Below are 26578 nucleotides of genomic sequence, written 5' to 3'. Positions count from 1 at the left end.
TCTTCCTGTAATTTTGAGGAGATTCCTTTTTCTCCTCCTCACATGTGTCCTCACATCCTAAAATATGACAAGTAGAATAAGACTCTATGGTCTTTCTAACTTTCTTCAATCCTGTTTCTATGTGGCACTTTAAAAAAATTGAGCAGCAGCTTTAATTGAATCTATTATTATGATGTCACAAGCATCTGTTGCAAATTAACATTATATCAAAATGATGACATGTGCAGTGACATGAAGCAAATATGTAATTAGCAGTTTTGTTTCTTCCCTCCCTCCCTACCCCAAAGCACCTTTATGAAATCTTTCTATTATGTTGATTGTGTTTTTATTGCACATTGTCTTGGGAGCTTTCACAGAAGAATAATTTTAAAAATAATTAGAATGTTTAAAATATGGCAACCGCCATGCCTATGCATAATGTAAGAATACTAAGAAGACGGGTGAGAAATCATTTATGTCATCTCTTATTTTATAAATCTAAATGGAGATACCTTCTCTAAGTTAAAGGCTATCTATTTGCCAATGAATATTTTAGTAACTTTGCTTGGAGTATAGTATGGAAATGCGGAGAGAGAAATAGACTGAGTGAGTTATAGGTTAAGGAGTGTGAATCTCACTCTCAAAACTGATTCATACAACCACTTTTTACTGTTTCTGAAAAAAAGTTTTTTCTAAGTACATATGGACATCATTAATTTTGTTGTGAATATATTGGATAGAAAGATGAATTGTGTTTGAGTTTTTTTTTCTTTCTTCAGAAATTATCCATGTTGCCTGTATGAATTTTTGGTTAATTAAATTATTTTTAGTGGCAAACTGAGTTTCTACAAAGAAGAGCAGAACTCAGAGTTAACAAACAAATAAGCTAAAATCTACAGGCAGAGCAAATAATTTCATACCACTCACCTGTTTATTGTTAATGCCTCAAAGCACTTAATCTTTGTTCCATTTCAAAATGAACACAAGGTTTTGCCACATCTGGTGCTCACCTCTGTGTGTCTACCTCCTCTTCCATTTTTCATATACCTGTTCTGACCTAACAGAGAATTAGATATGTTTCAGCTAAGGGGGAAAAACTTATAAGTATCTCCCTTCCTGTTGAAATATGGAAGTGTTTTGGAAAGTTTTCTTCTAGAACTACCTAGGGGGAGAAGGAAAAAGAAGAAAAGGAGAAGAAAATGGTTACTGATGCAGAGCTCAGAGGCTAAAGCATTTAATGAATTTGATTTCTGTATTTCTGGAAGTATGAAGCAGGCCTTATAAGAGTCGGTGAATAATATTAATTAATTTATTCCTTAAGGAATAAATAGGATTCATGGGACTGTCAATGGTGTTTGCAGAGAGAAATTTCATCTGGTTTATGGATTAAACCTTCATTTTTATCTATCTGGATGCTGGTAATTGTGCAGAAAGGTTAAAAGTTGTAATATATCCCAGAAAATAATTGGAATTTTCTCCTGCAAGGTATTAAATATATGAAAAAGTTACATGTTCTATATATCTTATATATAGATGGATGGATGGATGGATGGATGGATGGATGGATGGATGGATGGATGGATGGATGGATGGATAGATAAATAGATAGATAGATAGATAGATAGATAGATAGATAGATAGATAGATAGATAGATAGATAGATAGATAGATAGATAGATAGATAGAGGGCTAAATACTGATTACTTGTAGAGTTAAATGATTCAGAAATCTCACATCAGTAATTTTAACTGCAGGTAATCCTCACTTAACAAATGGTTTCTTGAAATTATGATAGTACTCCCCCCACAAAAAAGTTACTTACAGTCTGGTTCCAGAGTTCTTATGGTAGCATCCCTCCCCACTTTTGTGGTCGCATAACTGCATTTCTAGGTGCAGTTGGCAACCAGCTCATTTTTATGGCCAGTTGTGTTGTTGACCTTGATTTATGATGGGTTTTTTTTTTGCTGGTTTTCAGCCTTTCCAGCAGATTTCTAGCAACAACAACATACAAAAAAAAAACCTCAAAAAGGAACGAATGGATTCACTTTATGATCATGGGATTTGCTTTTCAACCACAGTGTTCACTTTATGATCATTACAAAACAAAAAAGGCCATAAAATCGGAACCATTATGTGGGTGTTTCAACTTACAACCATCATGATTTACAATGGAAATTCTGGGCTGTATGATGTCACCAGCTGAGGACTACCTGTACACAACTAAAGACCTTACCCACAAGAATGAATATCGGAATATTGATTCAGATATAGAAATATTATATATCAGAGCTGTTTATTTGATATACTCAACTTTAATTGTACTCATTGATCAAATATGGGAAATTCTGTATGTTTTTTTTTTTACTTATCATTCTGCCATAATGTGGAAAAGAATCCACTCCAGCAATGTTAAGTGGCCTTAGTAAAATATCTTACTTCATCTCTAATTTTACTCACAGCAAGCATCTTTGTTCAACTCAAAATTTAATTTTAACCAGACCTTACACGTCTATTTATTTTAAGAAAGAGTATCAAAATTGGATCAAGACTTCACTTTAGACCAAATAGGACAGTTCTAGGTCAAATGTACACATTAATAATTCAGGTCCTCCACATTCTGGTTGCTATAGTAAATTCAGTAGGACTGTTTCTCCAATTCTGAGTGAAGCCAGAACCAGATTAAGCAAGGAAATTTAAGGCCAACATTTTATTTATCTAAGCCAAAATAAGTTTTTTTTTAAAAAAAAAAATGAGATGGTGATTGCACAATTGCAGACCTCCTCCTTTTGTATGTGTGTGGATGACATACAGTTGTGAACATTTGGATTTTCATAAACACACACACACACAAACACACACACACACACACGGAACATCAATGCATTAAAAGCAGGACAAATGGCTGTTATTGTGGTAACTCAATAAAATCTATAAAGCTGCAGTCTTTATTTGTTAGCTTGGGTGTGACAATAACTTCTATACTAAAGAATTGGGCAGTGAGATTAGAAAATAAAAGTCTTTACTAGTATAAAATGATGATATGTGATTCTTGGTTGAATTTGACTTATTTTGCTTTTTTGTCTCTATCTTTGCTGGTTCTATGCCAGACAGGAGTGGGTTGATGCCGGTTTTACTACCAGTGTGTGTGCGTGCGCTGTTCAATGTAAATTGTTCTCCACGCATGCGCAGAACAATTTACAGTGAACTGTGCACGCACAGTCACTAAAAACAAAAATGGCAGCAGCCCAGCAGCGGCGAGGTAACTGGTTCAGGGGCGTGGCAGGCCTGGGTCTCTGCCGGATCTGCGACTCAGGCCTGACTTCTACTACCAGTTCGGGCAAACCGGGAGCAACCCACCTCTGATGGCAGTGTTTCGAGGTGGCGCAGTGGTTAAATGCAGCACTGCAGGCTACTTCAGCTGACTGCAGTTCGGCTGTTCAAATCTCACCGGCTCAGGGTTGACTCAGCCTTCCATCCTTCCGAGGTGGGTAAAATGAGGACCCGCATTGTTGTTGGGGGCAATATGCTGACTCTGTAAACCGCTTAGAGAGGGCTGAAAGCCCTATGAAGTGGTATATAAGTCTAACTGCTATTGCTATTGCTATTTCGAGAGCTATTTTATCTGGGGGAAAAAGAGGTAATCTGTTATATTTCTTTCCACTCTCAAGCAAAATTAGGCAGCTTCATATTCAAAAAAGTACTTTATTCCTTATTGACATACTTTGCTTTGTTCAAAATTCCTTAATCACTGTCTCTGAAATTTGCCACATACTCCTCCCAATAGGAGCTTCAAACTTTACCACATTCAGTTCTAAAACAAAAGCAAATAAAAGTCACCTACACCTTTTAAAAAAGAAATTTAAAGGAATGCAGCTTGAAAAGTCTATTACCAGTTCTGTGAAATCTGACAGGTTTGATTCTGTCATAGCAGTGTTATTTACCTGTAAATTTTATTTTATTCTGCAAAAGGCAAAAAATTAAGGATACTTCAATAAATTTGAAATTAGTATAACATCAACTACTTATTTCTAACTTGCAGAAGAAACAGACTTGAAGGTAGGAATTAATTCCAGGATAATTAATTGTTGGAAGCCTGGGTGTACATTTTCCTTTTATAAAATCACTGCTTAAGATTTTGCACATTCATAAAAAGGTTGACATAGTGGGATTGACCTGGCACAAATCTAAGCTTTGCAGTAAATTTTAACAAAATATTTAAGAAATACATTGGAATACAAATGCAGACTGATTAGAGCAGCTGTGCCTTTTTCGAGAATGACACTACCTGTGGCATGGTGGTTTCCATTTGACTGTGAGATCTTGAGAATATGCACAGAAGTGCTACATTTAACACACCAGGGCATAAATTAATATCAAAACACTTCTTTGGACGCAGATCCAAAATACCAAATAAACCTTAGAAACCATCAATATTCTCAAACACGAGCTAATAAAATTATTGCTTGCCATCTCCTCTATTCTTTCACCTTTGATCTCTCTCTCTCTCTCTCTCTCTCTCTCTCTCTCTCTCTCTCTCTCTCTCCCCCTCTCCCTCTCTCTCTCTCTCTTTCTTTCTCTTTCTCTTTATCTCTCTCTTTTTAAATAGATCTAGAATAATATTAGAAATAAGATTGATTCTAAATCTGGTGCTACATTTCATACTGTACCAACTTTTCACAATGACTAGGTCAGTGTTTTTCAATCTTGGCAACCTTGGCAAAGAATTCTGGAAATTGAAGTCCACACATCTGAAAGCTGGCAAGGTTGAGAAAACATTGGATTAGGTTTTCCTTTAATTAAAAGGCAGAAAAAAATAAGGCGAGGAGCCTAGTGAACATTAAAGGTGGTATATGTAATTCTATTGATATACATTCAAGATTATTTCCTGTGTTGTGGCCGACCAGTGGCCAGTGGAGCTGGCAGCAGATTCAGACAGTGAGGAGGTTGGAGAGGAACATTGGTAAGTCCTGAAGTCTGGGGAAGTCTCTGACGAGTGCTCTGCGTTGGAGGCAGAGATGGGGCCAGGGCTGTCTGACAGTTATCAACTGCCTTTGGAGTTGGACATCAGTGGGCAGAAGAACATCTGGAGCCTGTTCCCAGTGTGCGCATGCACAGAGCTTCCAAGAGAAGGGAACAGCTAACAAGGGTTGACTCAGGAGTAAAGCCACAGGTGGACAGTGAATGGTTCCTTCCATAGGGAATAAAGAGAAAGGGGAGTGGAGTTTGCAAGAGACAAGTTCAATTCATTAGGGTGAAGATCTGTTCCTGACTTCTTGCCAAGTATTGTCTGCTACATAGTGGTGTTTGGAAGATATCGGCCTGTCAGCTTTCCAAGCCTGATAACAGTCTGTAGTTGTGAAATCTCTTGAAAGACTGTTGGCCAGGATTTTGCTGGAGTGGAATTCACTTTAAACTAAATAAATGGGGTTTTATTGGGACTAGGAGTCGGTTTCATGCTTTTGGGAAGCCTAGGTCAGAACAATTTGCTTCTGGTCTATATTTCCCATGTGTTTATAAATCTGTTCCATTCATATTATATTTATTTTATATTATATATATATATATATATATATTTATATTTATAAAATTTATATGCTGCCCAATCCCGAAGGACTCTGGGCGGCTTACAAAAAAGAGAAAAAAAGACACATAACGAACACATAACGGAAAAAAAAAACGCCCTTAAGTCATGTAGGACTTTAAGGGTAATAACCAACACCTTGAATTGCGTCCGGAGACCAATTGGTAGCCAGTGCAACTCGCAGAGGACAGGTGTAACGTGGGTGTACCTCAGTGCACCCAATATCGCTCACGCGGCCGCATTCTGGACTAATGCAGTCTCCGAATGCTTTTCAAGGGTAGCCCCATGTAGAGCGCGTTGCAATAATCCAGCCTTGTTCTGCATTGATTTGTAGATTAAAATATATCTAATAGCAAATAGTTGAAATGCTATTACATTTCTGTGTCATACAGAACTGTGTTCAGAGTCAAATATATTTTCTAAAAGACATTGAATATATGTTTAAAACAATCTGTATTTTTAAAACTTACTTCCACATTTCACATTTCTTGTTTTACTCTAAAAGGTTGCAGCCTTCTGTGCATTTTGATAGGCTTTTAATGTCTGAATTGCATTATCCAGTAGATAAGTGCCTCTTGAGACATGTTCATTAGTGCAGAGATTTGAATCAGATTACTCATAATGAACTGAAAAAAGAATGAATTCCTCAAGTATCTTTGGAAAGAAAGGAACTGTTACTTTCCTGTAAGAGCAAACAGGATGTGGCCATTCCTTAAAATTGCTTAGAGCTTAAATAAGTATCTCTTCAAATAAGATATTGAGGTTATGGTTTCTCCTCTACTTAGAACAGGGAACATGAAAGTTTCTTCGTAGCATAGACACAATCACATATGATTTCTCTTGAATGCTGGAAATATACCAATCTTGTCCAGTGGCAAAATGGTTTTACATTGAGAACAATTAACCATTTAATTACTCCAATTTTTGTCAACCCTGGGTACTTTAAACTATCTGGACCTGAACTCACAGCATTCCTGAGCCATATGCATATACCAAAGCTTTCAGTAGTGACTTCTAAAATTAGATTACTACGTCAATTATTTGAATTAGCTCAACAAAATGGGTAGTTTACCTGAAGAATGTCCCCTCTTTTGAAGGGATGTACCGCAACAATTTGAGAGGACAATTTAACTCCTGCATCAGTGAATCTCTGACAAGAATAGTTTGATGAGTTAGAGGCATCATAGGTTCTTTTTCGTCATGTTGCTGTGACAAATCAGGACTGTTATCTTCTCAGGCTATTGTTGTTGTGTCTTCATAAAGCCTCAACTAGAGAAAGAACTGTTGGAGCTCTATTGAGTTACCTGACCAGGACTTGGCAGTAAATCACAAACTTTCTGACTTTACATGGATACACTTGTTTCCTGACTAGAAAACAGCCACAGTCTCACAGACACAACTGGCTTAATAAACATATTTACTAAAAACAAGAACAAAGCCAGAGAAAACAATAGCTTATATCCCTGTGGCTCAAAACTTTTTTCTTCTTGCCCTTCCCACAAATTATTAGGAGTTTTGTGCAGCACTTGGTAATCTTAAAGCTATTAATGGTTGATGTTCATGCCACTTAGGGCTGAGAAATTCTGGTTCACAATTTACTTCTTATGTATTCTTTCTCTCTTTCATACTTATCTCCAGTCAATCTAGCTATTAGGACTTCTTCTCTGTGTATTACTATTAGATTTTTAGAAACTAATTTGATAGGTCTGGAAAGATTCCCTCCCCTTTTGTCAACTGAATCCAGTGTTGTGGCAGTAACATTTCTCTCTGTCTGGAAGAGAGGCTGGTACTGTCCATTTTAAAAAAATCTTTATTTACCTTAGTTACTTCTGAATGAGATAATATTCCCATTCACTTCAGAACCATATAGTTGTTTTCCCATGAACTGGTAAGTGATTCATGGTTCTAGATCTTTCCACATCTTTATTGGCTTACTTCTTGGATGGGCCAAAAAGACACACCGACCCTGTAATCATTACAGACAGATGAGGATTTTGATTGCTTTGCGTTTGTTTGTTTTTATGAAGTAGTTACCTAGGTATACGTAGGTATATAAACCTACACATAAATATTATGAAGTGCACGGGCTTCTTTTAATCAAATTGAAAAAAGAATAAAAAATGGGAGACACAAAGCAGACAGATGTGCCCTTCCAATTAAGGCTGAGTACTTCATTCTTAAAAATGTAAGTTCCAATCTCTATATATTTAGCCTTATTTGTGGTGCTAAATTGGGGTTGCCACCTTTTCTTAAAAACACTTCACATCCTTAATAGCTACATTGCAAGACAGAACATTAGGGAAAAAAAATAACTGAGAAATGATGAGTAGAGGAAGGAGGCCACAGTTATTAAAATTACAGTTCTTATAATACCAGCTGGAGTAGAAATAGTTACAGCTAGACAAATATTGGAAGGGGGAGAAAAAAAACAACTGCTGTTACATTAGGCAGTTTTAATTCCTCGTTTGTGCTATTCTGAACAGCATCACTTGTATTATTTTTTTTGTTAGATTATTTCTAATGCTCACCTCTTTCCAGTTTTAATGTGTCTTTCTATCCTCTCCATCCCCTTTATTATTGTTTTTCGGTCTATAACTACTGTGTCCTAGCAATGTTCTCAGGTAGGTAGGTATATTCCCAAATATTCAATTAAAGGTCTAGGCTCAAAAGTTCAAAACAACCTTCTTATTCACAATCTCACTGCAGTCTTCTGTGCTTGCTGCATATATTGATCTGGACTCCTATATTGTACTATTGTACAAAGCCATTCTTTGTTTAACCCTAGTTTGTTTAACTAGACTTACTAACTAGAAATGTTGAGTCATATACAATGGTTTAGAAGCCATATTGGTTGGGTGGATGTGATAGATTAAAGCTGTGTTTGCCACCCTCAACAACTTTAATTCCCAGAGTTTTCCAGCCCGCCTGGAAACATCCATCTTAAAATGGCTGTAGTTGAGAACCACAGTATTAAGTTAACAAAAATACTATGACTTAGCATGTTGTTTGATTCTGGAATAGTCTCCAAATTCTTTTTACTAAGAAAACACAATGTATCATATTCCAAACCTAGTTCTATATCTCTTTACCCTCCTCAATACCAATCCAATAATTGTCATTGTTTGCATAATCACTGGGAAGCCCTACAGCAGGAAAATCATGCCAAAGTCTATGTGAGTTAGGATTGTAATAAAGCAGGGTCCTGCTGCCAGGAAAATCAGGGTGCATACATCTGTAGACATGAGGTTTTGTTGCTGTAGACAGTTATGTTCAACAGGGGAGTACTTATTGCAGATAATGCCATTAAAATGATTTTTGGGCAGATGGGCTCAAGAACAATGCTCATGTGTTGAGTTTTCCAGGTAATAAAGGATCCTAGGATGCTTGGGAGTTATGTAAAGACCTAAGAATGCTTAGGACTTGCGAGTGTCATTAGTACCTTTTCCAATAAACCAAATATTCAGATAATAGCCTGAATCTTGCTCTGTGCTAAGGATACTAAAACTGATCTCCCTCCTTGTCTTGGGGATGTGTCCCTCTGCGTTGTCACCTGTGTTACTTAGGAACACAGGACATGGGAACTTGTCTAAGTCATGTAAGCACCAGTTCTTATTTTGTGCCAGAAATGCTGCCCTGATTGTGTTGTAATGAGATTGGTGTTAGACAGTCTCCATATGTTACTTCTCAATAGCATATTACATTAATAAAAATTTAGGACTCTTTGGAAGTCAGGTAGCTCCTTGCTGCTTTTACCATACATAATGGGGTGGAGGGGGGAGACCAGCATTTACACAAATATTGGATACTGTTGTGGCCCACTAGTGGTCGGCAGAGTTGGCAGCAGATTTGGACAGTGAGGAAGTTGCGGGGGCGGCGGGGGGACATGGGCCAATCCTGGAGTCTGGGAAAGGCTCAGATGAGAGCTCTACTTCGAGGGCAGAGAGGGGGCCAAGACCATCTGATAGTTATTTGCTGCCTCTGGAGTCTGACATCAGTGAGGCAGAAGAACAACGGGAGCCTGTTGCCAGTGTGCGCATGCGCAGAGCTGCAAGAAGGCAAGAACAATTAAGAAAACAGGATTGACTTGGGAGTAAGGCTTGGAGATGATTGGCCCATCCCATAAGGCATAAAAAAGGAGTAAACAGGACATGAGCTTTTGCAGGAAGCAATTAGTTCATCTGGTCGGTTCAAGCTTTGAAAAGTTCTGTTTAACTCTGTGCTACGTTTGGCCTTGCTCTGCATTTGGCAATTAGGTCTCTGGCAGCATTCCAAGGGAGATAAGGTGGGTGTTTATCAACATTCCCTTGAAAGACTGTGGCAACTTGAGCAGACATCTGTCGGAACCTTCACAGACTGTTTGTGAAGCCTTGCGGACTGTTAATGACCATAATTTTCAGCTGTATAAATAAAAGAGGGTTTTCGTGACTAAGATTGTGATTTATGCTTTCTCAGGAAGCCTAGATCAGAACAGATACAAGTAAGGGTGCCATGCACCAGATTATTCCAGGCTTGCATTATGTCTCTCTTAAATCCTGAGGACCAAACGTTTCTCTGTTGTAGTTGCCACCTGAATTGCTTTGCAGGGTTAAAGACACAAACACACACGAATGTATACTTTAGGAAAAATGAGGATAGTGTTAGCTCCAGGAAAAAAAACCATGATATAAATGTAATGAATAATCAATTGAATCCCAAGCTTGTGCCTGCAAAGCTTCATTAAGGCCAGCAATATCATGAACTGTGAGATCTTAAGTCCCAGCTGGCACATTTGAAACAGGCTTTGACATGAGAGAAGATATCCTGAAAGCCAACCACTGTCCTTATGAGTAGGCAATAAACTCGATTGAAGGTGCATTACTACTAAGTAGCAGAAATGGCAGTGCTTTAGCTGAGGCCAATCGTGGTTTTTTTTTTTTTTTAGTTCTTGCTCCTCAGTGTCTCTTTTCCATGAGAAACATGGTTGGTAAGGTGTACAATGATCCTGGTTGAGCTGTCAGAATATTCCCTCTTCTTTTCCAGAGGGTGGAAAAATCAAATCATTTTTTAAAAATTTGTCACAAAATAACAGCAGGGCTCCTGTAACTGGTTATGCACCCTGGTCCTGCAAAATCACATGCCATCTGTAATGGTTTGTGGCAGGGGTGGGTTGCTGCCAGCATTGCTGCCAGTTCAGTGCCTCACGTGTGCTACACACGTGTGGACATTTGCAAATAAAAAGGTCTGTGCATGCGCAAAACCTTTAAAAATGGGGGGGGATTTTCCACTGAAAATTGTTCTGCACATGCACAGAACCGAAAAACAAGATGGTGGCCCTGTAGAAGAATCGGTTTGGGGGTGTGGCATGGGTCACTACCGGTTCCAGTGACCTAGGTTGCCAAGTTACTACCGGTTCAGCTGCACCGGTCCGAACCGGTAGGAACCTACCTCTGATTTGTGGGAATTATACAGCGGGAGGAGCCATAGCCTGGGGACCCAGTTAGATAAAAGATAGTTTAAACTGCAAAAGGGATCTGGGAATAGGAAACATCGCCGAAGAAACCCTCCGTAGTTTTGTGGTCTGTAAAGGTGACAGGCGAGAAATGTACTTTCAGATTTTTCAGAGTTCTGTTAATGTAGCCTTCAAATAAAGTATAATTAGTTCATCTGAGCATACTTCCTGCCAGGCCTACTTCTCAAGGTTGACACCATTAGAGGAGATAATGTCTTTGCATTCTTGTTGTAGACCAAGAGGGAAAGAATGGTGATGCATAATATCTTAAGGTCAGTCCTAAAAGCATGCATTTTTCCACTAAACTGTGGCCCATCCCTTAGCAACACCATGATCTGCTTCCAGGCAATATCAAGAGCTAAGTTATTCCAAGCAATGTTGTCCTTTGATGCCAAAACAGTCCCAACAGATTAAGTGGAAAGCAGATGAGGATGCTTTAATCCAAGGCATGTACATTTAATTACCCCTTTCTTGCCTATATCTCATGGCAAAGACCAAGATTCTGTGTTAAGTGGGAAAAGGAAATTACATTTTTTGATAATATAATTTCGCTGGTGTTTTTTCTGTCATCATGTGCTTCAGTTGCAGTAAATCACGACACACAGATGTTAATGTTGGAACAGTCAAAGACTGTTATTTGAGGTGGATGCATATTCTAGTAAAGAACTGAGTGAGGCTGAAATTTCTCACGCTGGTGATCCTGTTGACATACAGAATGTGGTGAAAAAAGGCTTGTTTTCACAGAGGTTGTGAGAGAGTGGCATGATGAGGAGATCCAAGTATCTGCTCTAGGTTATTAGATAGACAAGAGATATCCAGAGATAGGCTTCCGGTTGCTGGGTGGGCATGGTCATGGTGGGCATGGCCTAGTTGGCCTCCTGCACCATGGCAGGGGGACCATTTTCACCTCCCCCAGTCTCTGGAGGCTTTTCTCGAGCCTCTGGGAGGGTGAAAACTTCCTTACCCAGGCTTCTGGGAGGCCCATTCTTCCCCCTCCCTGAGCCTCTGTGTGAGGCCTGCACTTACCTCACATCCAAAACTGGCCACATGAAGCCTCCTGGGAAGGGTGGGCGGGGCCAACCAAGGATTTGGAGGTTCTCTGAACCCGCCATAACGTTAGCTACAGGTTCTCACGAACCCGTAGCAGCTCACCCCTAGAGATATCCTGCTTGACAAATTAGCAGGTCCGGAACAATAGAGAATTACGTTAGGCAAGGACTACCTGTACTTCCTCTTTGCATGAGCCTTGTGCTTTGATGGCAGAAAGTTTGAGCTTTGAAGGTAGAAACCATTTTGGGTTCCTGAGGAAAGATAACTTCCTCAACTTCACAGGTCTTTTCCTGGGATTGCACACCTGCTTCAGCCTCTTAATTCTGAGAAAAGGCACAGCTCTTCTAGCACCTCCTGCACCCTCCAAATTGTCTTTTTACCTTCAAACTCCTGGTATTAAACCTAATGGTTATAGCAGTTCACCTCTGGATTCAACAGCAGAGTACAATGACACGAGAAGCATTACATGGTACATAAGGCTCAACAGCAAAGTTATTACTTTATTTATTTTAGGTAACTTTTGACCAGCTCCTCCAGTACTGTCAATCACATGCACAGGAGAAATAAATAGTGAAACTTTAAAAATATACTCAAAAATGCCTAATCTTTTAGAGAAGATTAGGTAGGGTGTTTAAAAAAATAGTGGTAAGTTTATTAATAGAGAATCCATTAGAGTAAATTGGTAATAGCAAAATAAGTAAAATAAAGCCCCTGAGCAGCTTACAATTCAACATTTAATAGTGGAGCAGATAATAAAAGAGAAAGAGATGTAAAGAGGAGGGAAATTACTCCTAAATTGTATTAGAACAATGTAACTTTCAAAGCAAACTTTGTTTTGTTTATGTATGAAAACATACATAAACAATAGCACTAAGATTTTGCAACTGCTCTAAAGTCCATTAAAATCTGGAAACAGTATTTAAGAATGAAGACAAATAAATTGGTTCCATTGATATGTTTCTCAACTACACACATTCGTATTATGATTAGCAAGTTAAATGTGGCTTGGATGGCATGATAATTATTAGATCCATTGCTGGCTCGAAACTACTCAGACTGTACACATCAGTCATCAGCTGGAAGAAGGTACTAAGTGGGGTGCTGATAGATTTGGTCTGGGCAAAAATATACTCTTTATCATTTTTATTCATTACATGGGTAAATGAGTAGACAGGAAGCATATAAAATTTGCATATTATAAAATTTGGATGGGAGAGCTAATGCCTAATAAAATCCAATATGATAAGTTGGTAAATTGGAGAAATGAACTAAAAATAACAAAAGACCACTTCATAGAGACAAATGAATTTCTTCACTTAGGAAAAAAGAAATCTCAGGTTTAGGATGGGCTTTTACATACAATGAAATTGTAGATGATAATCTACATCTAAATGTCAACAAAACTGCAACAAAGGTAATTTTATACTTCATCTACAAAATTATAGCTTCCAGATTACAGGAAGAAATAATTTAACACTGTTCCACATAGGACAAATGCCACATGGAATATTATATGCAGCACAGTTCAAGGAGGATTTAAGGAAATTGCAATGGATTCAGAAAAGGAAAGTAAGGAAGATCTACAGTAAGGCTGTCCAATCTTGGCAACTTTAAGATTGTGGACTTCAACTCCCAGAATCCCCCAGCCAGCCATGCTGGGAGTTGAAGTCCATAAGTCTTAAAGTTGCCAAGGTTGGAGATCCCTGATCCACAACAATGCTGTTTTCTTCTTCCAATCTGGTTTTGCAATCAGCTACACTTATCACTACCCTAGTTAATATTTTTTGCCAAAAGTTTTTTTTTAACATATATATAATATCCAAAATAAACCATTACATCTTAACAAACATTTTTTGAATATTCAATAATATATCAGTTCCCCTTGCCATTAAGCCTCTTCAATTTTTATTTGCTCTTCTGCTTTCCATACACCATATTATAGTCTATTTCATCTTCCACTCTTCTCCTCTCCCTCTCTCCTCCTCCCTACCTCCTTTCTTCTCTCTGCCCTCTCTCTCTTCACTACCTCTGCTTGCTCTCTCCCTCTCCTCTCCTCTCTTTCCACACCTTTCCTCTCTTCTATTTTCTCTCTCCCTTCTACTTCTCTCTCTCCTGTCTCCTTTCTCTCTCTTTCCCTCTCTTTATCTCCCTTCCATTCTCTATTTTACATTGTGTATTTCTGTCTTTTAGCAAACCCTATTTATTAGCAGTGGCATTAATAATTATATTCCCAAAGGAAAAAAAAAGATTATTTTCCACATTGTTAGTTTTTCTTTTTAAGGTATACCTTTATACGAATTCCATTTGGAGAAAACATATTGTGGTTCCACCACAATATCGCGAAGCCCTTCTCCGCGGAGACATAAGGGCAAAGGGCTAATCCGCGCCGTCCGAATCGCTGAAGCGAAATCGACCTTACCGCCCTGACATAAGGGCGGAGGGCAAATCCACACCTTTCCAAGCTATCTATCAACAAAATGCGACGCTAACCCTAAACCTAATCCTAACCCCTAAACCTAACCCCTAAACCTAACCCTAATCCTAACCCCTAAACCTAACCCTAAACCTAACCCTAACCCTAAACCTAATCCTAAACCTAAACCTAACCCTAAACCTAATCCTAATCCTAAACCTAACCCTAAACCTAACCCTAAACCTAATCCTAACCCCTAAACCTAACCCTAAACCTAACCCCTAAACCTAACTTATTTAGTGACATAATAAACTTAATAATAAATAATAATAAATAAATAAATAATAATAAAAATAGTCCTAAACCCTAAACAAAACCCCTAAACCTAACTTATTTAGTGACATAATAAACTTAATAATAAATAATAATAAATAAATAAATAATAATAAAACTAGTCCTAAACCCTAAACAAAACCCCTAAACCTAACTTATTTAGTGACATAATAAACTTAATAATAAATAATAAATAAATAATAATAAAACTAGTCAACAAAACTGATTGATTTGATGCAACAAACTAAACTTTTATTTACATTTCACTGTTTCAAAAAATTCAAAAGCTGCATTTTACATATAAAACAAACATTTAAAAAAACATTCAAAAGCTGCATTTTACATTTAAAACAAACATTGAAAAAAACATTCAAAAGCTGCATTTTACATTTAAAACAAACGTTAATTTTTACTGTGGTTAAAACAAACGTTAACTTTTCCTAGCATTCAAAAGCTGCATTTTACTGCGCTTAAAACAAACGTTAATTCAAAGCATTCACTTTTTCGCACTGCCGTCGTCGTGCTGATATTGACGCGGTAAAGTGGGCGCGCTAATAACGGCGCGTACTTGTCGACGCGTATTTGTCGGCGCTCTTTTGACTAGCGCGGTTTTGTCGTGCCACAGTTTTCTCTCCCCCCCCCCCAATGTAACAACATCTTTTTTGGACGCAGTGCAAGACGGATTCAAATTTCCCTCTATCATAATACTGTTATATACTTATACATCATTAAGTGCCCATATTTTGTCTCATCTTGTGATTTTAACAATATATTATTAGGCGTATTCCTTCCCCTTTATCTGGACTTGGAGGCATCACCGCATAGCCTGGTGTCCATCGCGCATTGATGACGTAGGCCGCCGCGCACGTGGAAAGTAAACACCGTGCAGCATTTACAACTGCCTTTGTTTGCCGGACACGGACTGCAGTCTGCAGAGCGGCCGCATAATCGCGATTGAAACCCCCTCCAGCTAAACAGGTGCAGCAGGGCAGCAAAGTGACTAGTTTGAGGGCTTGTTGTAGCTTGGGCTTCCTGAAGCAACTATTTAGACTGAACATTGCCCACAGCTGCCTTTGCACAAGTTTAAGAGGGCTAAATTTGCCTCGTTGGGTTGGGGGGGGAGTGATTGGCTGAAACTAACTGAAAGTAAGTTCCATGCCTTTCTGACCCGTGTGATTAATTCAGCCCCTGAGATAAACGTATTGTGTGAAAGCAGCTGGCTTCCCTTCTTCTCCATCATCCGTGCCTCGATTAACACATAAAAACCCACAAGGGGTGGGGGTGGGGGCTGGTGGTCACGAACCAAGAACGAGCTAACTAAGCCAAGCATGGGTTGCTCCGCAGAGAGCAACCCACGATTGAGAGAAACGGCGGCAGTGAGCCTCCTGCCTTCGCTTTCTACCTCTCCGCAACGAGGTAGAAAGCGAAGGCAGGAGACTCACTGCTGCTGTTTCTCTCGAGGCTACCCATCGGAGGCTCGCATTGGCAAATCCAGGGCGGTGCGGCAGCAATCCTAACTCCCACCTACGTTGCCCACAGCTGCCTTCCTTCGCCCAAGTTTAAGAGGGCTAAATTTGCCTCGTTGGGTGGGGGGGGGAGGGAGTGATTGGCTGAAACTCACTGAAAGTAAGTTCCATGTCTTTCTGACCTGTGTGATTAATTCTGCCTCTGAGATAAACGTATTGTGTGAAAGCAGCTGGCTTCCCTTTCTCTCCATCATCCGTGCCTCGATTAACACATAAAAGCCCACAAGGGGTGAGGATGGGGGGCTGGTGGTTGCGAACCAAGAACGAGCTAACTAAGCCGAGCGTGGGTTGCTCCGCAGAGAGCAACCCACGCTCGAGAGAAACACCGGCAGTGAGCCTCCAGATTTGGAATGAAACTCTGAATTGTGGAAATAAAATCCTCTGATGAACTCTAGCAAATTATGAAGATGGAGACTTGCAGGGTGCGAAAATTCCAGGTCGGCAAGGCGGCAGCATACAGCAAACTCTTTTAAAGATTGCTGGTGCTTACTGGTCATTTTTAACTCAAATATAGTAAGGTGGTCTTAACATATCGCATGAACAGCAGGTTCGCGGCAGTATTATATGCCTGTGAATTGGAATACATGACATTAAATTTAAAATTGTTTTATTTAGTTATGCAACTAAGTATATTTCCCACTGGTAGTTTATAATGTCTTCTAGAGTCATCCCATAATAAATTTGAAAGATCAGTAATGAGTATGGAGTTTATATTTCTTCAAAATTGGGTGGATGACCCTGAAGGCTTATAATTCATTAGTGAGGAAATGAACTTAATCTTTGACCTTTAATCCTCCCTTCATTCAAAAGCTCAAAGCAATGAACTTTGAACTCCCTTCTAATTTTCCCTGCAGCAACCACCCTGCAGGGTAGGTTGGAATGAAAGAAAGTTAATGGGAGTGCTAACGGAGGTTAGAGATTCTCAAATATTTGAAGGGATACAAGTAGTGTTACCTGAGGCTCTAAATGTAAACTTTTACTAAACCAGAGAATTGTGAACAATAATACTCAATGAGTCTGAATTATGAACAATAATTCTCAACAATACTGAAAAATGATATCAGAGAATGTTTTCAGATTCCTGTTTGGTTTTCATTAGGGACATAGTCTTTCAACAATGCCATGATTTTATCTTTTATTTTAGGTTATTCTTAGCTCAGGTTTTAAGTGTTTTTAGCTTATTAATAACGGTATGCTAAAATGCTATGCACACATTCATAGAAAATCATTAAAATGATTTTTTCTTTATAGTGCTATTGTTTAATCACTACTTTTAAGCTTTCTTTGAAGGAAATAATTATATTGATTGATTGAAGGCTAAGAAATGGATAACATATCCAATATACAGAATTTTATTTTTGGGCCCTGAAAATATTGTCACTGAGGATGACAGTCTAGTAGAAATTTCTTCATCATTGCTATTGGCCTCAAGTAGCAAATAATTAAACATGTTTTTTTAGTGTACTTAGTCACCTGCTTTTTAAAATTACATGGTATCAGTTTTAAGAATGCATGCATTCCTTTTTATAATGACATTAATTAACTAAACTGGAAATAAATCTATGTTTTGCTAGAGTTTTAAAATTAAAAAACCTTACACTTTGTTGCTATTATTTTAATCAGAGTTTTGCCAAGTGAATTTATATAATGGTTCCTCATGCCTCTGTAATTTTCTAAGTTTCATCCAGAAGTACCACAGAATCTGGCATTTTCAGCAGAATGATGCTGATGCTAATAAAACATCCTGATTTTTGGTGAAAGGATGGAAAGAGGAAGGAAGGAGGAAGAGAGATCTAAAGAGCAGAAAGACAGAAGGTAGATAGGCAAGAGGAAGGAAGGAAGAAGAAAGAATGGAAAGGGAGGAAGGTTAGAAGGAAGAAAGAGGGAGGGAGGGAGGGAAGGAAGGTGAAAAGAGGAAGGAAAGAAGGGGTATTTCCACTTGTAGGCCTAGGACTGAATGCAGGAGGAGTCTCTCCATAGGATCAGCTGCTCCTCTGATCATGGTCTATGAAAATGTTACTGCCTGCCTGATGCAAATTTAGACAGACGATGCTTTGGGCTGCCCCTCAAATCCCCCCACCTTTACTTCTCCCCCTGTAGAATTCAGCCCCCTGAGTTTTGCCTTTGAGGGGGCATCTAAATGTCATGTGTGGTTATGGTAGATGGCAGAGTCAGGTGGAGGTTGAGAGGGGATTGGGGGCTTTTGTCCGCCTGTGGAGTTCTCCCCATGGACAGGATGGGATGTTGGCATGAAAGGTATCCAGGCACAATCTCACCTGTTCCAAGTAAAGTTGCCTTTTGCAATTGGCTACCGGTAATCCTTGACTTACGACCAGGATTGATCCCCCAATTTCTGTTGCTAAGGGAGACGTTTGTTAAATGAATTTTGCCGCATTTTGCGACCTTTTATTGCCACGTTAAGTGAATCATGGTGGTTGTTAAGTCAGGAACATGGCTGTTAAGTGAATCTGGGCTTCTCCATTAGGTAAGGTGACCAGACGTCCCGCTTTTGGTGGGACAGTCCCGATTTTTACAATTTGTCCCATGTCCCGCAGCGTTTTTAAAAAGTCCCGATTTTTTAAAAAATATTTTAATCAAACACCCCCCCCACCCCCCACCCCCACGTCAATGGTGTCCCTCTTTACCAATGTTAAAATCTGGTCACCTTAATTTAGCCTTTCCTCGATTCTCTTCAATATAATCATGGGAAAAAGGGAATTTCTATCAGGCTTTTCAGAATTGATGTCAGCATTTTGAAACAAATCAGATTTTTTTAAAAAAATCACATGAATTGCTGGGATCTTAATGCTTTTAGCAGCACATTCAAAGTACAGATTAAGGGCATTTGCAATGTGTATCAAAGCCCTGCTCCAGTTAATATATAGTACAACTGTTGCATCCATGTAAAATCTCACCTGGTTGTGCCCCTCATTTTGATGTTATTCACACACACACACACACACACACACACACACACACACACACACCAACCACAGATGCCCCTAGTTCAAATGCAGCCTTTCATCTGACAACAGTATCAGACTGAATCAGGGGAGGATATCTTTTTTGAAAAAAGCATAGGCTTTATCTCATTCCTTTGAACATTTGCAGAATAGATTCTGAGCAATTCCTCTACCTTCATTTAATATTAATTGGCAAAGTCCAAGAAACATATAATACTTTTTTCCCCCTCAGGTATTTTTCCTTCATGTAGATATTCCAGTTTAGTGTGGCGTCTGATTCTTTTTTTTTTTTTTTGGCTTCATTTCAAATATCTCCCCAAAAAAGAACTAAGAATAAAAATGCACAAATACATGCATTCATTGTAGACTTCATAGAATTTAGAATCAGAAAGGTATAACCATTAATTCCATACCTTATAAAAGTTATTAATTTTGACATGGAAGAAGGCTTGTGTCATTATAAATGAGTTGACAGCAGTGATTCTTTCATTTGGCACTTTAGCAGGCTAATTATGTGATTTACCTAATATACCAAGAACTAAAAATAATAAAAGCAAAAATAAAATGTTGCTTTATAGGTGGATTCATAATACGGTTTATTTAACATTTTCCAAATGACCACTTAAAATATAGCCTTTGATGCATGCTTCAGTGTCCTCTCAACTGCTTACTTTTATTATTACTATTATTAAAATGAGAAAGAATAATGCTTTATGATAACCCAATGACTGATGGTATTCATAAAATAGCCATCATGTCGTAAAAAAATCCATTTGAGCACATAACTGTGATTTATGACTTACTGCTTTTTTGTTGTCAGTGTTGTAAAGCAGTGATTTAAATAAAATGACAGTACAAAGCTGAAAAGTTTGTTACTTTAAGTTTAAATATAAATCTAAAGAGGAGAGATATATATGCTTGTGTGTGAGTGAGTTATAAGGAAGTTCCAGAGAAGATGATCTGGACTAATTTTAAGAAAACTAACAGGGTTAAGTTGCAATGTATGACTATGAAAATTGGACCATAAGAAAGGCTGAGTGCCAAAGAATTGAGGCCTTTGAACTATGATGCTGGAGAAGACTCCTGCGAGTCCCTTGGACTGCAAGGCAATCAAACTGGTCAGTCCTAAAGGACATCAACCCTGACTGTTCTTTAGAAGGCCAGATCCTGAAGATGAAACTCAAGTACTTTGGCCACCTAATGAGAAGGAAAGACTTACTGGAGAAGAGCCTGATGCTGGGAAAGATAGAGGGCAAAAGAAGAATGGGACAACAGAGAATGAAGTTGCTGGATGGAGTCACCAAAACATTAGGTGTGAGTTTAAATGGACTCCAGAGGATGATAGAGGATAGGAAGGCCTGGAGGAACATTGTCCATGAGGTCATGATGGGTTGGACATGACTTCACAACTAACAACAAACACGGTTAAACCTGGTTAGTACTTGTATGAGAAACTGGGACTGTAGGTTACAGTACTCACAAAAAGACAGTGATAAACTACTTCTGTCTTGCTGCCAAAAAAAACCTACTTGTGAGTTCAGGAAGTCTTTATTTTTTAATGGAAAAGGAATGTTTTCTTGTTTCCTCAAATTTTCAAATTTCTTTCCAAACCACATTTTTTGATTATTGCATCCAAAGTTTCTGTAAACATATGTCAGTCCTATTAGGTAAACTAGACTAATAAAACCAACTCTACCGGAAGGCTAAAAACTCATTTCATTGAGATAGCATGGTTTTGCGAATCTGATTGTGCTGCACATCCTCTCTCTCTCTCTCTTATACACCAGTCAAATCAGGAGACATTTTTCTGAGTTGCTTCTGCATATCATCTTATTTCCAGGACTTTCAGAATGCCTCATCCCTCTTTGCCTAAAATAAACAATCCAGCAGCAGAAATGTAACTCCCATCCTACTCCAGTAATAATGTGATGGGCCGAGTTAGTAAAAGAACTGTATTCCTTTATATCGCAGAATAGATTCAGACATAGTGATTCATTGTGAAAGAACATCTGGAAGGCTAAAAGCTCTTCAGTCGTGCCCTATTTCTAGAAATTAACTTGCAGTGGGATGCTTTTGTTGAATTCAAATTGTTAGTGCCAAACAGAAAGTTGGTCTGATCATAAATACCATGTGATATTAAATTCCTGCCCTAAAATAATCCATTCCCTTTTTCTTCATGACATTAGATTGTGGGAGCCAAAGTATGAACTTTAAATCTCTCTTTTTCTCAAAGTACACATTTGACACCTGCTTAATTCCATCATTTTTTTTCCATTCTAAATATCTGATGAGTTTTCAATTGATAATCATAATTGCTTGAATTGTATTTACATTCTTCTGTTTTTTAGTGTCAACAGTTGTTATTATTTTCATTGTTTTTAGAATTTTATTTTATATCGTAAACTGCCAGCAGTTGGCCTTTTCATTATAACAGTAATAAAGTGTCCAAGCTTCCTTTCTTTCCTGTCTATCATTCTTAAACTTAAATTCTTAAAAAATCATCTATCTTAGCATAAAAAATTGGGCATTCTGCTTCTCTGACATCTGAAGAATTTCAAAGATAAACAAAAATATTTCTAAAAACTAGTTTAATAGAGTACATTGAGGGTCTGTGCTTGCAAAAATGTAAAAATTTGCTCTTTCCTTACCATAATACCTTTGAATTCCATAAAAAGCTAGATAAATAAATCACATGTGAAAATGGGAGGGATTTTTTCCCACTCAAACCTTCCTTCTTTCATTCCTTCCTTCATAGTTTAAAATATTTTAAATAATGAGGTAGAGGAGATTACCTCATATTTACTTCAGAGAAAAGGTAAGAGTTTACTTCATGAACCGATGGAAAATATGTCTTAAGAATTAATAAACATATGGAACATGTTTGATCCCTTTTTAAAAGGAGATTCTGTTCCGGTGTTTCCAATTTATTTTAAAACGATGTCTTTCTTTAAATGTAGTTCAAGTTACCTTGCAATGGAGTAAAAAAATAACTTGGGAGTTTATTTATTTGTTTTAATAAAACTAGAGATGTTAGAAAGATTTAGTTGATATCCCTACTTGATAATAATCTGTTTGCTAAGTGAAGCTGTACCTCTCAAAAAGCTGTCTTTAGCCCAGAGGCACTACATTGCCAGCTGAGTGATTAGAAACCTAATATACATCTTCTATCCTTGTGTTCTATTCCTAAAATATTGTATTTCTCTCCAATCTAGTATGTCATATATCATTCTTGGTCAACCTTCACTAACATTAACTAGACTCAGAGTTGTTTCTGCACACTTTTGACAAATCATTCTGTCAAAAGAGGAAGTAGTTCTAATCAATGGTATGATTTTGACCAACAGACCATTTTCTGACCTGTCACCTTAATGCTTTGACAAAAGAGGCAGTTGAACAATGACACCTGTCATGGAGAGTGTGGGGAAGGGTCTTGAACAAAGGCAGAGGTTTGTTTATTTATTTGATTTCTATAGCTGCCCAAGTGAAGCAAGCCATGCAAAATACTGCTGGGTAGATGAATATCTCTAAAGTCAAAGTGAACAATGGAAGCTGGGAATACAGGTAGTCCTCGAGTTATGAATGTAATGGAGCCTGCCCATTCTGTTTGTAACCCGAAGATTCATGGGAGTGAATCACGTACCTTGAATGTGATCACTCCCTTCTTTCGCCCACACATTGCTAATCAAATGCGTGGCTCGTTAAGTGCACATGAGGCATTTCAGGGTGGGGAAGGCTGTAGGGGGACTAGTGATGCCAAAGCCATCCTCAAGCGGTTGGGCCACGAAAGTAAAAGGAGCCTGAAGGAGAGAAGAATTTGGGAGACTAAACTAAACATGAGTCTTCTTGTGCCTGTCCAGCACCTTAACCACCATACAATGGACCTTTCATACCTTCTTGTATGTGGAAAATCTCTCCAAATGGTAAACTTTCCACAACTGGGGAAAAAAGAATGAGTAAAGTCAGAACATAAGTAGTTCTACTTTGAACCAGCAGTATTCCAGAATGTAAACATCCAAGTGCTTCTAGCTCAATACTGTCCCCACCCCCCACCCCCACCCCAAAATTAAAAGACACAAGTTCAATCCTTGTTATCTTTGGTAAAAGTTCTATTTCATATCTTAAGGACTAGCTGCAAACAAGTGAAGATAGCACTGGGCTAGGTAGAACAACTTCTTAAAGAAATTTGATTAATTTTTTTAAGATTCTATGCACAATTTGCCATGCATAGGAATTCTGGGAGTTGAAATCCACACCTTTTAAAATGGCCAATGTTGAGACACACTGCCCCCTATGTACTGTACCCATTAAAATAACTTTCTTTGAAAACTGGTTGCAGACAAGGGACATAAAAATGAGTGAATATTTCATAGTCATATCTTAGTCTGTCTAATGTGTGTGCATACATTCCATGTATGAAAACGTCCTGTCACATTCATGTATTTCCCATGGAAAGCTCCAATTATTTTCATTTTATGGTGGGGGGATGACAGTAAAAATCCCTGCATGCATAGAACTTAATAGATGGTCTCAAACTGCTGTATGGTGCTCATTTTAAGAAAGCTATGCTATTGATTTCATGAAACTGACTGTCATGTTTCAGATGCTAGATATAATTTAGCTCAAGTTCCAAATATTTCACCTAAGTTGAACTGTTGAATTGAGCTCCTATAATTTTTACACTTGAGAAATGTTTGACTTTTGCAGTTTGAATGTGCTGTAGACCATGACTGAAGGTGTTCACGGTACTCTGTTCATCTGTCAGTTCATATATTTTCCCTAGAATAGTATTTTCTATAGACATATTCTATCTGTTGAAGAATAGAAAAAGAAAGGTGAGAAGGGAATAGTAATTAGAGGGCACTTTGTAATTTGTCTTATAAAATAGTCTCAGCAAAGTGCACTTTGCTACTTTCTCCCCAAAATAAATGCTTAGCTATTTGATGCTTTAATAATAATAATAATAAAATATGTGCATTTATCAGCCTGTTTCTTCCAGGAAGGAGAAAAATATTAACAGAATCAACAAGAAGACTGGTAGAAAAGTATTTCCTGTAAAGCTGGCACATGAAGCATAACTTCTCCATGTTGTACAACCAAGCCTCAATGTTTTATTTCCCCAAATAATCATAAATGTTTTCCTAATTTTTTAAAAAGTGAAAAAGCAGTTGTTGTGCATGCTGAATATTTAAATATATATTATAATTTAATAAGGGTTCATTAGCCAGTAGGATAACACTATTGATGGGTACATAAGACTTTGGTGTTGGTTAAACTGATCTATTTTTGCTTAATGGATTTGTCATGAGATGATTATGTGGGATTTTATAGGATCATGATTCATAAGGCAAACAGCCTCACCTGTATTGGACAAATTCCTGATAGCTAAGATTCATATCAGTCTCAATCTGGGTCCAACCTGAGAAGAATGAAAGACTAAGTCAACCTTGAGTTGGTCATGATCGAACTCCTGTCAGTCGGCAGAGTTAACCTGCAATACTCCATTCTAACCACTGCACCACCACGATTGAAGATCATACCAGGAAAAGAAAGTTACACTGATTTCAGAACTCTTTACAACTTCCTTGCTTTCTTCTCCTTGGTATGGAAGGACTGACTTCTCACAAGCAATCTCCCAGCTTATAGACAATGATAAATACTTTACAGCTGTCTTTTGTTTCTGTATATGGCTTGGAGTGGTTTGAAATAAAATTGTGTCAAATGGCTCCTAATAGAAAAAGAATTGGAGGTACTGTAGTTTTGTGCCTCATCTTCCCTGAACAATACAGACAGATGATGTTAAGGATGTTCTGCTTCCCAACAAAAATCCATATCAACTTTAGATTTCAAGACAGGATGAGAAAAGAAACTCTCTTCCTCTCCAACTAAAAAGCATTATGAACCTTTGCCCTAAAGAAATCCCTGTATTCTTTAGGGAATCCCTTAACCAAGAATGTTTTCATGCTCTACTTATGATGTAGGCCGAGGTGATATCTGGCCATGCATTTAAAAGATGTTGTAAAATTTAAGTAGTGAAGAAAGCTCTAGATTCTCATATTATGGATATAAACATGAAGAAACAGCTGGGTACATGTTTTACAAGAAAAGAGCCAAAGTTCTAGGAGTCTGATGTGATTTGATTGAAGCTTTCTTCAGTTGTTTTAAAAATGCTAGTTCTATGTATAAGGAGGACCAAGCAGGAACAAGCATGCTTATTCCCTCCAGCGTTCTGTATTGTCTTTAGTATAGAGAATCGACTGTGAATAGCAGAGAGCCTTCTCTACCTCTGGATGTTTGGTATGTGGTTGATAAATTTGGATTCTCGATTGCATGGAGAGTCTCTGAGAATGGAGGAAGGTTTTCTTCTCTACAAGCGCAGAAGAGAACAAAGGCAATGAGAAGAAGATGGAGATAGAGGCACCTCTTCCTGATCAACCTCCACATGTGTAGAGCCCGCATGCTTACAAAACAACTGCAGAAGGTCACAATGAACTTACGTCTAACATGCAAGGAAAGAGCTTGATTGATTCACTCCAGACATTTTGCGTGGGCTGTCATTGACTTGGTTTAGAAACATCTAAAAAGTGATCAACTATCATATCAGTAATTTGCTTTGTGTGCTGAAATAAATTGGGTTTGGTTCTGTGAAATGGTGACCACATCCTTATTGAACCCATACAGCATTATTTCATCACACTGTGACCTAAAAGATGATGTTAATTGTGGCATACATGAGTTTCTCAGTTTTTCTCCCAAGCAGATTTACTGTTTTCTTTTTCTGCTATTGTGAATTTCTCACAATTATTTGGAGCAGAAATATCTTATAAAGACAGTATTACAATTCTGGCATGGTGCTCCCAAATTTTGGGATTAGATATTGTCAGCTGCTTGTGAAATTGCTTTTTCATGAAATAATAGTTTAGAGCAGGAAGGGAAATGTAAATGAATTTAAGATTGCCTCATCTCCCACATTTTTGTTACTCTGAATGTCTTTAAAATATATTTACAGAGATACAAAGGTGCAGTGAAAATTATATATGTACCTATCCATGGCATCAAAAGACAGTAAAACATTATTGTAATAAATGTACTTAATCAGTTTTATACAGCCCTGAACAAAGAATATTAATAAAATAAGAATATTATGAGGAAATCATTCACCATTCTATTATGTTGCAGGAAGCTTTTGTTTTTGGACTAATGTATTCAGATACCTATAGTATACTTGTTTTTAGACGACATATTCTA

At 38.0% G+C, this 26578-nt stretch overlaps 1 protein-coding gene across 2 annotated transcripts in view; it reads left to right on the top strand.

The window, feature by feature from the left end:
- LINGO2 (leucine rich repeat and Ig domain containing 2) overlaps positions 1–26578 on the top strand; it is a 773861-nt gene that overhangs the window by 437434 nt on the left and 309849 nt on the right. The window lies entirely within an intron of this gene.

The sequence above is a fragment of the Thamnophis sirtalis genome, unplaced genomic scaffold (genome assembly GCF_051295495.1).
Source record: "Thamnophis sirtalis isolate CommonGarterSnake01/CBP01778 unplaced genomic scaffold, rThaSir2_p1.2 scaffold_5, whole genome shotgun sequence".
NCBI lineage: Eukaryota > Metazoa > Chordata > Lepidosauria > Squamata > Natricidae > Thamnophis > Thamnophis sirtalis.
This window is presented reverse-complemented; position numbering and strand designations above follow the sequence as displayed.